We start from the raw sequence: 14,286 nt of genomic DNA, 5'->3' as shown, positions 1-14,286 counted from the left end.
TCAGTTGTAAGTAGATGACCTGTATTAATCCTAGCCTCCCTACACCCTCAGTGAAGGCTCAGGGAACATTGATGGTCCAGATGTATGAGTGAGAATCTATATTCTCTTTTAACATTATTAAATTATTTTATTTATTTACATTCCAAATGTTCTTGCCCCCTCCCAGAGTTCACCCCATACTTCCACCTCTTTGTCCCTGAGAGGGTGCTTTCCAATTCTTCCACCCCCTTCATGTACCCACCCATCCTCACCTCACTCCCCCACCCCCACCTCACCATCACAGCATCCCCTTTCCCTGAGGCATCAAGTCTATACAGGATTAAGTGCAACATCTCACATCTCACATTGAGACCAGACAAGGCTGTCCTCTCTTATATGTGCTGGAGCATGGGGTCAGTGGGGACAGACCAGCTCATGTATGCTTTTTGTTTTGTGGCTTAGTCTCTGGGAGCTCTGAGGAAAACTCTATTTCCATTTTTTTTTCTTTTAATTTTATTTCTCTTGGATATTTTACGTATCTACATTTCGAATGTTATCCCCCTAACCCCCTCTCCCATATCCCCTCCTCCCTCCCCCTGCTTCGACTCCCACCTACGCAGTCCAACCTCAACACCCTGGCATTTCCCTACAATGGGGAAACGAGACCTCACAGGACCAAGGGCTTTTCCTCCTATTGATGGTGGACAATGCCATCCTCTGCTATATGTGGCTGGAGCCATGGGTCCCTCCACGTGTACTCATTGGTTGGTCGTTTAGACCCTGGGAGCTCTGGTGGGTCTGGTTGGTTTACTACCTATGGGGTTGATATTGTTGTTCTTCCTTTGGTGTTGTAAACTCCTTCCGTTCCTTCAGTCTTTTCTCTAACTCCTCCATTAGTGTCCTCTTCTTCAGTCCAATGGTTAGAAAGCTCATAAACCAAAACATCCAGGAAATTCAGGACATGATGAGAATACCAAACCTAAGAATAATAGGTATAGAAGAGAACGAAGATTCCCAACTTAAAGGGCCAATAAATATCTTCAATGCTATATTTTTAATTAAAACAAAACAAACAAACAAACAAACAATAACAACAACAACAACAAAAACACCTAAATCCTAAAATTTGGGATTCACCAAGGACAAGAGAGAGATAGAAATGGTCAGGATACTGAATGTATGACAATATCTAAAGACATACATACAGTATTTGCAACATGGAGCCGATGCAGGTGGACTGCAAATGAAGCACCTGTACAGATAGAAAGCAAAGGCTGCTCCTGCCCTACACAGTGCTCTGGACTCTGTCATACAGCACATAGTAAACCAGGACTGATCACAAAGTTCCTTTGTGAGTAACTGTAAACGAAAAGCTGCAAGTTTCTAATTTATGTTTTAGCTAATACAGAGACAAGGAGGCCTACCAAGAACAAAACAGGAAATACAATCCAGGAATATCTGTGCCTCCCCAATATCTTCTTAAAATGATCTTATCATATTGATAAGTTAAGCTCTCAGAAAGTGCTCTCTTGACCTAGTTCCTACATAGAACATACAAATCTAAGCTTTAATGATTTCTATCACATATCGGCAAGAAAATAGAAGTCAGTCCCATCAATTAATTCAAGCAGTGAAATCCTTACATAGGGAATGTAAAGTATATTAGACAAATATATTAGGAGTATAAAAAATGTTAGTGCCTTAGGGAAAAGACTATCAAAATTTTAAGCAGCCTTTATAAAAAGAAGGACCTTTAGAAATAAGTTCAAAATAAATGAAATAAATCACTTGGGGCACAGAGATCTCGGGCACTTTCTGATTCTAGTGAAATTGCTTTGAGTTTAATCTATTTAATTTGATGTTTGCTATAAGCTTGCTAAAAACTGTCTTCACTATGTTCAGATATATCCCTGATATCCCTGATCTCTCTAAGACTAATCATGAAGAGGTACTGAATTTTGTCACAGGTTTTTTCAGTATCTAATGAAATGATCATATGGTTAATTTCTTCCAATTTGATTATGTGGTGTGTTATATTGACGTTTTTCATATGTTGAACCATCTCTGCATCTCTAGGATTAAATATTAATTAATTATGGTGGATGATCTCTTTTAGTGTTCTTCCTTGAATTAAGTTTGTGAATGTTTTATTGATCAATTTCTAATCAATGTTAATGAGAGAAATTGGTTTGCAATTCTATTTCTTTGTTGAATCTGTGTGATTTGGGAGGCTGTCTACACTTTTCATATCGATTTAATATAGTACTCAAAGTTTTTGCAAGTGCTATAAGACTACTAAAAGAGATCAAGGGGATAAACTTTGGAAAAGAAATCAAAATACTACAATTTGTAGATGGTAGGATGGTAGGCATAAGTGACCCCAAAAATCCAAAAATTCTACTAAGGAACTTCACACAAAAATTATAATATAAAATGTGTTGGGAAAAATGTAGCCAAGCAAGTGAAAGACAACTTCAAGGCTTTGAAGAAAGAAATTGAAGAAGATATCAGAAAATGGAAAGATCCCTCATCCTCATAGATAGGTAGGATTAACATAGAAAAAAATGTCCATTTTTTTATTAACTTGAGTATTTCTTATATACATTTCAAGTGTTATTCCCTTTCCCGGTTTCCGGGCAAACATCCACCTAATCCCTCCCCCTCCCCTTCTTTATGGGTGTTCCCCTCCCCATCCTCCCCCCATTGCCGCCCTCCCCCCAACAGTCTAGTTCACTGGGGGTTCAGTCTTAGAAGGACCCAGGGCTTCCCCTTCCACTGGTGCTCTTACTAGGATATTCATTGCTACCTATGAGGTCAGAGTCCAGGGTCAGTCCATGTATAGTCCTTAGGTAGTGGCTTAGTCCCTGGAAGCTCTGGTTGCTTGGCATTGTTGTACATATGGGGTCTCGAGCCCCTTCAAGCTTTCCAGTTCTTTCTCTGATTCCTTCAACCCCCTATTCTCAGTTCAGTGGTTTGCTGCTGGCATTCGCCTCTGTATTTGCTGTATTCTGACTGTGTCTCTTAGGAGCGATCTATATCCAGCTCCTGTCGGCCTGCACTTCTTTGCCTCATCTATCTTGTCTAATTGGATGGCTGTATATATGTGGGCCACATGTGGGGCAGGCTCTGAATGGGTGTTCCTTCTGTGTCTGTTTTAATCTTTGCCTCTCTATTCCCTGCCACGGGTATTCTTGTTCCCCTTTTAAAGAAGGAGTGAAGCATTCACATTTTGATCATCCGTCTTGAGTTTCATTTGTTCTAGGCATCTAGGGTAATTCAAGCATTTGGGCTAATAGCCACTTATCAATGAGAGCATACCGTGTGTGTTTTTCTGTGATTGGGTTACCTCACTCAGGATGATATTTACCAGTTCCAACCATTTGCCTACGAATTTCATACAGTCATTGTTTTTGATAGCTGAGTAATATTCCATTGTGTAGATGTAACACATTTCTGTATCCATTCCTCTGTTGAAGGGCATCTGGGTTCTTTCCAGCTTCTGGCTATTATAAATAAGGCTGCGATGAACATAGTGGACCACGTGTCTTTTTTATATGTTGGGGCATCTTGTGGGTATATGCCCAAGAGAGGTATAGCTGGATCCTCAGGCACTTCAATATCAAATTTTCTGAGGAACCTCCAGACTGATTTCCAGAATGGTTGTACCAGTCTGCAATCCCACGAACAATGGAGGAGTGTTCCTCTTTTTCCGCATCCTCGCCAGAATCTGCTGTCATCTGAGTTTTGATCTTAGCCATTCTCACTGGTGTGAGGTGAAATCTCAGGGTTGTTTTGATTTGCATTTCCCTTATGACTAAAGATGTTGAACATTTCTTTAGGTGTTTCTCAGCCATTCGGCATTCCTCAGCTGTGAATTCTTTGTTTAGCTCTGAACCCCATTTTTTAATAGGGTTATTTGTCTCCCTGCGGTCAAACTTCTTGAGTTCTTTGTATATTTTGGAAATAAGGCCTCTATCTGTTGTAGGATTGGTAAAGATCTTCTCCCAATCTGTTGGTTGTCATTTTGTCCTAGCCACAGTGTCCTTTGCCTTACAGAAGCTTTGCAGTTCTATGAGATCCCATTTGTCGATTCTTGATCTTAGAGCATAAGCCATTGGTGTTTTGTTCAGGAAATGTTTTCCAGTGCCCATGTGTTCCAGATGCTTCTCCAGTTTTTCTTCTATTAGTTTGAGTGTATCTGGTTTGATGTGGAGGTTCTTGATCCATTTGGACCTAAGCTTTCTACAGGGTGATAAGCATGCATCGATCTGCATTCTTCTACATGTTGACCTCCAGTTGAACCAGCACCATTTGCTGAAAATGCTGTCTTTTTTCCATTTGATGGTTTTGGCTCCTTTGTCAAAAATCAAGTGCCCATAGGTGTGTGGGTTCATTTCTGGGTCTTCAGTTCTATTCCATTGGCCTATCTGTCTGTCTCTGTACCAATGCCACACAGTTTTTATCACTATTGCTCTGTAATACTGCATGAGTTTAGGGATAATGATTCCCCCTGAAGTGCTTTTATTGTTGAGGATAGTTTTAGCTATCCTGGTTTTTTTGTTATTCCAGATGAATTTGCAAATTGTTCTGTCTAACTCTTGAAGAATTGGATTGGTATTTTGATGGGGATTGCATTGAATCTGTAGATCGCTTTTGGTAAAATGGCCATTTTTACTATATTAATCCTGCCAATCCATGAGCATGGGAGATCTTTCCATCTTCTGAGGTCTTCTTCAATTTCTTTCTTCAGAGTCTTGAAGTTCTTATTGTACAAATCTTTTACTTGCTTGGTTAAAGTCACACCGAGGTACTTTATATTATTTGGTTCTATTATGAAGGGTGTCGTTTCCCTAATTTCTTTCTCGGCTTGTTTCTCTTTTGTGTAGAAGAAGGCTACTGATTTATTTGAGTTAATTTTATACACAGCCACTTTGCTGAAGTTGTTTATCAGCTTTAGTAGTTCTCTGGTGGAACTTTTGGGATCACATAAATATACTATCATATCATCTGCAAATAGTGATATTTTGACTTCTTCTTTTCCGATCTGTATCCCCTTGACCTCCTTTTGTTGTCTGATTGCTCTGGCTAGAACTTCAAGAACTATATTGAATAAGTAGGGAGAGAGTGGGCAGCCTTGTCTAGTCCCTGATTTTAGTGGGATTGCTTCAAGTTTCTCTCCATTTAGTTTAATGTTAGCAACTGGTTTGCTGTATATGGCTTTTACTATGTTTAGGTATGGGCCTTGAATTCCAATTCTTTCCAGGACTTTTATCATGAAGGGGTGTTGAATTTTGTCAAATGCTTTCTCAGCATCTAATGAAATGATCATGTGGTTCTGTTCTTTCAGTTTGTTTATATAATGGATCACGATTATGGTTTTCCGTATATTAAACCATCCCTGCATGCCTGGGATGAAGCCTACTTCATCATGGTGGATGATTGTTTTGATGTGCTCTTGGATTCGGTTTGCCAGAATTTTATTGAGTATTTTTGCGTCGATATTCATAAGGGAAATTGGTCTGAAGTTCTCTTTCTTTGTTGGGTCTTTGTGTGGTTTAGGTATAAGAGTAATTGTGGCTTCATAGAAGGAACTCCGTAGTGCTCCATCTGTTTCAATTTTGTGGAATACTTTGGATAATATTGGTGTGAGGTCTTCTATGAAGGTCTGATAGAATTCTGCACTAAACCCATCTGGACCTGGACTCATTTTGGTTGGGAGACCTGTAATGACTGCTTCTATTTCCTTAGGAGTTATGGGGTTGTTTAACTGGTTTATCTGTTCCTGATTTAACTTCGGTACCTGGTATCTGTCTAGGAAATTGTCCATTTCCTGCAGATTTTCAAGTTTTGTTGAATATAGGCTTTTATAGTAAGATCTGATGATTTTTTGAATTTCCTCTGAATCTGTAGTTATGTCTCCCTTTTCATTTCTGATTTTGTTAATTTGGACACACTCTCTGTGTCCTCTCGTTAGTCTGGCTATCTTGTTGATTTTCTCAAAGAACCAACTTTTGGTTCTGTTGATTCTTTCTATGGTCCTTTTTGTTTCTACTTGGTTGATTTCAGCTCTGAGTTTGATTATTTCCTGCCTTCTACTCCTCCAGGGTGTATTTGCTTCTTTTTGTTCTAGAGCTTTTAGGTGTGCTGTCAAGCTGCTGACATATGCTCTTTCCTGTTTCTTTCTGCAGGCACTCAGCTCTATGAGTTTTCCTCTTAGCATAGCTTTCATTGTTTCCCATAAGTTTGGGTATGTTGTACCTTCATTTTCATTAAATTCTAAAAAGTCTTTAATTTTTTTCTTTATTTCTTCCTTGACCAGGTTATCATTGAGTAGAGCATTGTTCAATTTCCACGTATATGTGGGCATTCTTCCCTTATTGTTATTGAAGACCAGTTTTAGGCCGTGGTGGTCTGTTAGCACACATGGGATTATTTCCTGTTTTTTGACCAATTATATAGTCAATTTTGGAGAAAGTACCATGAGGAGCTGAGAAGAAGGTCTATCCTTTTGCTTTAGGATAGAATGTTCTATAAATATCTGTTAAGTCCATTTGGGTCATGACTTCTCTTAGTCTGTCTACGTCTCTGTTTAATTTCTGTTTCCATGATCTGTCCATTGATGAGAGTGGGGTGTTGAAATCTCCTACTATTATTGTGTGAGGTGCAATGTGTGTTTTGAGCTTTAGTAAGGTTTCTTTTACGTATGTAGTTGCCTTTGTTTTTGGGGCATAGATATTTAGGATTGAGAGTTCATCTTGGTGGATTTTTCCTTTGATGAATATGAAGTGTTCTTCCTTATCATTTTTGATGAATTTTAGTTGAAAATTGATTTTATCTGATATTAGAATTGCTACTCCAGCTTGCTTCTTCTGACCATTTGCTTGGAAAGTTGTTTTCCAGCCTTTCACTCTGAGGTAGTGTCTGTCTTTGTCTCTGAGGTGTGTTTCCTGTAGGCAGCAGAATGCAGGGTCATCGTTGTGTATCCAGTTTGTTAACCTATGTCTTTTTATTGGGGAGTTGAGGCCATTAATGTTGAGAGATATTAAGGAATAGTGATTATTGCTTCCTGTTATATTCATATTTGGATATGAGGTTATGTTTGTGTGCTTTTCTTCTCTTTGTTTTGTTCCCAAGGCGATTAGTTTCTTGCTTCTTCTAGGGTATAGCTTGCCTCCTTATGTTGGGCTTTACCATTTATTATCTTTTGTAGTGCTGGATTTGTAGAAAGATATTGTGTAAATTTGGTTTTGTCATGGAATATCTTGGTTTCTCCATCTATGTTAATTGAGAGTTTTGCAGGATACAGTAACCTGGGCTGGCATTTGTGTTCTCTTAGGGTCTGTATGACATCTGTCCAGGATCTTCTGGCTTTCATAGTTTCTGGCGAAAAGTCTGGTGTGATTCTGATAGGTCTGTCTTTATATGTTACTTGACCTTTTTCCCTTACTGCTTTTAATATTCTTTCTTTAAAAAAATGTCCATTTTACCAATAGAAATCTATAGACTCAATGAAATCCCCATCAAAATTCCAATGCAATTCTTTACGGACCTTGAAAGAACAATTCTCAACTTTATATGGAAAAACAAAATCCCAGAATATCTAAAACAATCCTGTAAAATAATAGAACTTCTGGAGGCATCACCATCTCTGAGTCAAAGCTGTACTACAGAGCTGTAGGACATGGAATTGGCATAAGGACAGGCAGGTTTGTCAATGGAATCCAACTGAAGACCCACACATAAATCCACACACCTATGGACACCTAATTTTTGATAAAGAAAACAGAAATAAACAATGGAGAAAAGAAAGCATCTTCAAAAAATGGTGCTGGTCTAACTAGTTGTCTGCATGTAGAAGAATACTCAAAGGTCTATATCTGTCACTCCTCCCAAAATTTGTCCAAGTGGATCATAGACCTCAAACCCTTTTCTTCCTGCTGGGCTGCCTTGTTAAGCCTAGCCTTACTGTTAGTTCTTATGCTACATTTGTTTGATATCCCTGGGAGGCCTCCCCTTTTCTGAAGAGAAATGGAGGAGGAGAAGATCCAGGGGAGAGGGATGTTGTGATGAAACTGTGAGGAGAGGAGGGAGCAGGAACTTTGGTTGGGATATATGTGAGAAGAATAAATAAAAATACAGAAAAATTAATTGGGACAATCAGTAGCTTAAAACAAATTGATGAACTTATAAACCATAACTGTTCTTAAGGATATAATCAGATGCTTGTTCTGTGCACTGGACCTAGAAAAGGCAATTGATGATGGTATAGAGTCTGGGCTGTCCTTGGAGGACAGTCATGGTAGTGTCACTACAAGGTAAGGCATTAACAGTATGGAATGGGAAGTGGTATGACACAGAGAACAGCCTTTATTTGAAAGTAGATCCGAACCAGCGTTTATCGCATTGGGATTTCTAATGTTGGCAAAAAAAAAAATGAGAAACAGAAACCTCCTGAGAATAAAATATAAGAAAAAGTCTGAGGAATCATAACTGGACTCAAATCCACCACTGTTATAGAACATAGCATTGCATTAATCCTTCGAATTAAAAAGGGAAATTCTATACAATTACATCCAGACAAGGACCAAAAAGTGAGTCAAGATATTTTGGGATGAAACAAGTCCCAAAACGTATAGCCCTCACGGTATTAGAGATGGGTCCACAGTGTGATGGCTTTTGCTGCTCTTCCGGGGGTACCTGAATTCAGGTCCCAGTGCCCACAAGAATGACTTACAACTGTATGAGCTTCAGGAGATCCAAAATCCTCTTCTGGTCCTTGTGGATATTCACACGGATACATACCAAAAGACCTATACTCATGAATAAAAAGATAAATCTTCAAAACAAAACAGTCATTACCTCCTTTGCTTCTTCTTGAAGCCTTCGGGAAATGTGGTGCACCAGATGCAGACACAAGCCTAGAAAGAGGAAGTCCTGGCCAGAGCTATGGCTGACCAAAGATGATTCAACAGGGCGTGAGGAGGGGAAACCCAGGGTGTCCCAGGAGAGGACTTCACGGAGTGTGGTGAACAAAAAGGGCACCCAGGATAATAATGAACAGAGCCTACGTCTATGGTGTGACTTGCCAGGAAAATTAACCCACAAAAACACCAGCTGCATCTGCTGTCCTAAGATGACTTTCAGAAAAATACTAAGGAGGTGTGACTGTGTGTGGGAAACACAGAAAACGAAGCAGAAAATAACAAAGCTTGTGCTGAAAGGTCATCATGGTTTAACCCCCTTCATCATCTAAGAAAAGTCTCCTTTATGTAAGAGAGAACCAGAGGAAGTCATCCCTCAGAGTGGGATGCTAAACATGAAGCAAAGACATGGTTTTTAAAACCAAAGCTAGCATAGAAATAAAAACCTCCCTTGATTTAGAAATAAGGTAACAGCTACTTTCAGACCAAACACTTGACCAATGTGAAAACGGACCGCTTGACCCCAGGTGGATGTGATAGAAAGGAGGGGGATGCTTTTATTCTTAAGCAACTTTAGAGCCAGAGGAATGTTTTCTGAATTAATAAAGTGAGTCACATATTTAAGTATAAAATTTCCAGATGCCACATTTTAAAAAATGTAATGAAATTAGTTTTAATAATACATGTTATTCATCGCAATGTATCACAATATCAAAATTTTGATATGTAAACCAAACTTACTAAAGTATTTAAGGAGACATTTTGCATTTTTTTAATGATGTCTGGTAACTAACAAAAATTTCCCATCAGGATCAGCATCATTTCAAGCACTCAGCTATCACTTCCTTATCTGACACTTTGTTTTCACACTTTGTACACATGTAACTTTTATGAAGGAGAAGCAGACTTGACTGTGTGCATTGTGAATACACAGATGCACTCCGTTTGTCTAGCAGGAACCCCAATCATCCAGAGAATCAAACAATTGCAAAGACCAAGGTAAATGATACTTCCCTAAGACAATGTCATGAAAAACATGAAACTACATACTATTATTTTCTGGCCATGGATTTCCTTACCACTGTGTGGAGACTATTCCTTGTACTTCTCATGTAATCTTACAACTTCATTCCTTCCCATCGTATGTGGCAGAAGGAATGTGCAGAAAACTGATTTGTCCAAATTTGTCAAGTTATGAAGTGGCAAAGCCGGTGTCAACCCCATCTGAAGCTGAGCACATCCCCGTGGTGCACTACAGAGAGCTATGCAGTTTCAGTTCCTTAAAGATGACAAAAGTTCAATATGTCTGTGTGACTCACTTTGACCTGAATCTGATACCCACTCACTTAAAACTAATGTCAATCCATATGCTTCTGTTTCTTAACACTGAAAAGTAATCCAGGGTCCAAGTGCCATGTTAACTCTATTAACTAGCTTTGACCTTTATATTATGGATTATGGATTTACCATTTAAGATAAGTATCAAGGAAGAGACCTGGTCTTCAAATTGCTATCCATGTCTTCCTCCAGTTCTACAGCTAGATGGAAACTTTGTAAATAGCTAGTTTAGCAGATAACTTTTATATTAGTTTCTGGTCTTATTACCAAATAACCCAGGAATGTAGTGGCTTGACTCAAATATTTGTCATCATTTACAATCTCATTTCTTTTTTCTTGTGACCCAGGAACTCAGATACTGCTTCTCTGGGTACTTTTACATCGAGCGTGGGTTTTTGTTTTGTTTTGTTTTTAAAAAGGTCTAATCTAGTCAAAGTGATATTCAGATCTATTTTTAAGCCCATCATATGGCTATGGTTAAAGACATGATTTTTTTGTTGTGTGGACAATTTCTTAGTTCTACTCTTGGCATGATGTTGTATTGCTATTTCTTCTAAAATAAAAAAGTCCTTCCTAGGAGTTGGCTTAATGTTTAAGAGCATTATTTGCTATTACAGAAGTCCTGAGTTTGGTTCTCAACACCCACGTGATGGTCCACAACAATTTGTGACTCTGGCTCCAAGGGAATGGACACGCTGTTCTAACATCCTATAGCATGGATGTGATAAATATCCACACATGCAGACAAAACTCTCACACATAAAATAAATAAATGTAGAAAGTTAAAAGAAATAAAGAAAGTCCTTCTTAGAGGTTCATAGGACTTGGGAAGCTTGGGAAATTTAAATGGATCAAAGATCCAAGGGTCACAAGGCTCCTCCTCAGGGTATCCAAGCAGTAAATAATGCTGGAAAGGAAATGTCTTTCCAGTGGAGCTGCCTGCAAGTTATACAGGGAGCTCTAAGGAGGCAATTTTTGTGAGGCATAACCATCTCTGGTTTGTCATAGGTCCTATATCTGAGGCAAAGATTCATGTTTCCTTAAGTAAAATCACACAGCAAATGGTAATTGGTGAGTTCATTCCTTAGTGTTTTAAAAATGACAAAATGTATAGAATTATAGAAAGAATCTTTACTGTTTTTAAACTGTGTATCTTTTTATTTAGTTTTGAAATTGAAAGCATTCCAGTTTCAATCTTTCTAAGGACCCATATGAGCTTTTATATTAGAGGCCAAATGTGTCACAGAATCATAATAGGTCTATTCTGAGGTACTCAAGATAGTATTTTTCTGCCAGTTTTTGAATTTAGAGCAACAAAGATTGGCACTCCTGGGCGTCTTCTCCTATGTAGCTTTTACACTGTGTTGCCCAAAGGGAGATATTGCCAAGACTGTAGACCCAAGCAAAGGGTCCTTGTTGGATTATGACCTAGGAAAGTAAAGGCAAGTCTCGTTTACACAAAGATTATCAATATTTCATCTATGAGCACACCATTGTTACTTAAAATGGTGCTAATGTTACTCTGGTCAGTTTTTCAAGAAAGCATATTTTCTTTTTTAAGATCACAATTTTTTCTTCACTCATTTATTTAATTAATTTTGTAGATCTATGAATAGGACACACAATCTTGTATTTGTAACACACGCAGTCTACAATTACACTAAACATACCCCAAGAACTTCAGATCACTTTAATCTGAACTCAGCAATTTGAATATTTACACAGTATCTTTTGTGCACATGTACAAACACACACACACACACACACACACAAACACACACACACGCACACACAGATCTCTCTCTCTCTCTCTCTCTCTCTCTCTCTCTCTCTCTCTCTCTCTCTCTCCACCCCAAAGAGGTTTTATACTATAGTTAGTTGGGTTTTATTGATCACTATTTCATAGAGTAGCATGTGAAATATCAAATATTTCAGCAAACATTAAATCCTACTTAAAGTTATTGAATAACCTCAGTGAGTTTGCAGGAAATAAGTTTATTTTGTAAATCAGCTAAATTCTAAATAAAGAAGCAAATGTATCTAAGAAAAAGAAACATGGGGTATATTTGTGTTGAAAATGTTTTATATGCTTTAATTGACAAATGTCTGGGTTTTTATATATTATAAAATTGACTGACTCTAGAATCTACCTTTCTCTTCCTTTATCATTAGTTTTTATTTTTATTGTTTAATAATCTCTGATTTAACTCTATCTCTGAAAGTTTCCACCAGAGTAATGTTCCTCAATCCATTCATAGCTGGGAAAAAAATGAATCACCTATTGTTCCCCATGAACACATTACAGCAGTAGTAGAAAAATTTAAGGCTTATTTTCACTTTAATAAAATATATGCTTCAAATAAATACTATCTCACCCAACAGAATTGGTTTTTATCCAAAATACTAAAATTTACATTGGCTTGTTAATAATCATGTTCTATAAAACCTCGCACCTTACATATAATAGCAAATGGTGTTGGGAAAGCTGGATGCATACACAAAATTTAATCATTCTCTCTTATCCTGCACACAAATTAATTCCAAGTGGAGTAGAGACCTCCGTGTAGACTTGAGACTCGTAAACTAGCAGAATGTAGAGTAAGGAATGTACTGAAGTACAAACTTGCATACTGGGACTTCTGCTGCCCAGAAAACAGGACCAAAACCCACAGATGGGACTTCAGAAAATTTGAAAGCTTCTGTGCCACAGACAAAACTGATGAAAGAGCCCTGTGTAAAAGCTTCCTCAGAAACTCAAACAGTCCATCCTGAGAAAGGCTCAACAACTCAAAATATCTTCAGGAATTTCCTAAAATTGACCAGATTCTTAAGGCACCGCCCTGACAGAGTAAACAATAAAATCTGAGAATTTGCCCCTCAACTGGAAAAAAGCTGGAGTTGCAAGCAAACAAGATTGAGACCCGCCCTGGAAGAGGCTCAGATCAACTGAGGTACCCAGAAAGGACATCCTCCAAATAGATGAGCAGCCTGCAGTCTGTGCAATATTCTCCTGGTTCGCAGCTGTGTGAACCATCACCCATGTTGGCATGGACTTTAGTGACACAGCTATCTTTTAATCATTTTGCCACTAGAAGTATCACCACACCCCCATTTCTGTAAGGAACCACAATAAAACTCATTGTTTCACCAAATTGGACTTTGGGGTATTGCCTGTTATGGGTTCCCTATCTGTTTCAGTCCCCCAGAAAAAGTCACACAACAAAGACACAGCCAACATAATGGGAAAATTGTCTTTTCTGACTACACATCCAGTAGAGGATTGGCATTTAGTGTCTAAAATGTATAAAGAACTCAGAAAACTGAACACCAAAGAAATAAACAATTCAGTTAAGACATTAGTGATGGAACTGAACAGGGTTCTCAGAAGAAATGTTTTAAGAGACCTCACCATCCTCAACCAGCAGGGTAATACAAACTAAAACTGTTTATCTCCACATCAGAGCAGCTAAAATTTTGAGAGAAAAAGAAAGAGAGAAAGAGAGAGAGGAAGAGAGGAGAGAGAGGAGAAACAGGAGAGAGAGAAAGAGAAAGAGAGAGAGAGAGAGAGAGAGAGAGAGAGAGAGAGAGAGAGAGAGAAACTGCAAATTTCTGACCAGGATGTGGAGAGTGAGTATCCTCCAAGCACTGTTTATGAAGTTGCAAATTTGCATAACCATTGTGGAAATAAAGGAGCAATTTTCTCAAAAGACTGAAAATATATCTTCAATTTGATCCAACTACACAACCTTGTCATATACTCAAAGAAGAGGCTCTAACAGGCTAGAGCATGGCAGTCATGGCTCTGGCAGGTCTAGCCCTTCCCCCATTCCCTCTGCCTTGCTAAAAACTATTAGATTACATTCCTAAAGCTAGCCATGGAGATCTATTCCCTTAGTGGGCTACTTCCTCCCCCTGAGGCTGACCATCAAGGTCCAGCTATCAAAGTATTGAAGTCCAGCAATCAAAAGCCCCTTTTGGCTCACCTAATTAACATTCCCAATTAAAATTAAACACCTCATCTAACACTGGGTTTTCTCCTTTTTTCCTT

The sequence above is a fragment of the Rattus norvegicus genome, chromosome 2 (genome assembly GCF_021556685.1).
Source record: "Rattus norvegicus strain SHRSP/BbbUtx chromosome 2, alternate assembly SHRSP_T2T, whole genome shotgun sequence".
Taxonomy (NCBI): Eukaryota; Metazoa; Chordata; class Mammalia; order Rodentia; family Muridae; genus Rattus; species Rattus norvegicus.
This window is presented reverse-complemented; position numbering follows the sequence as displayed.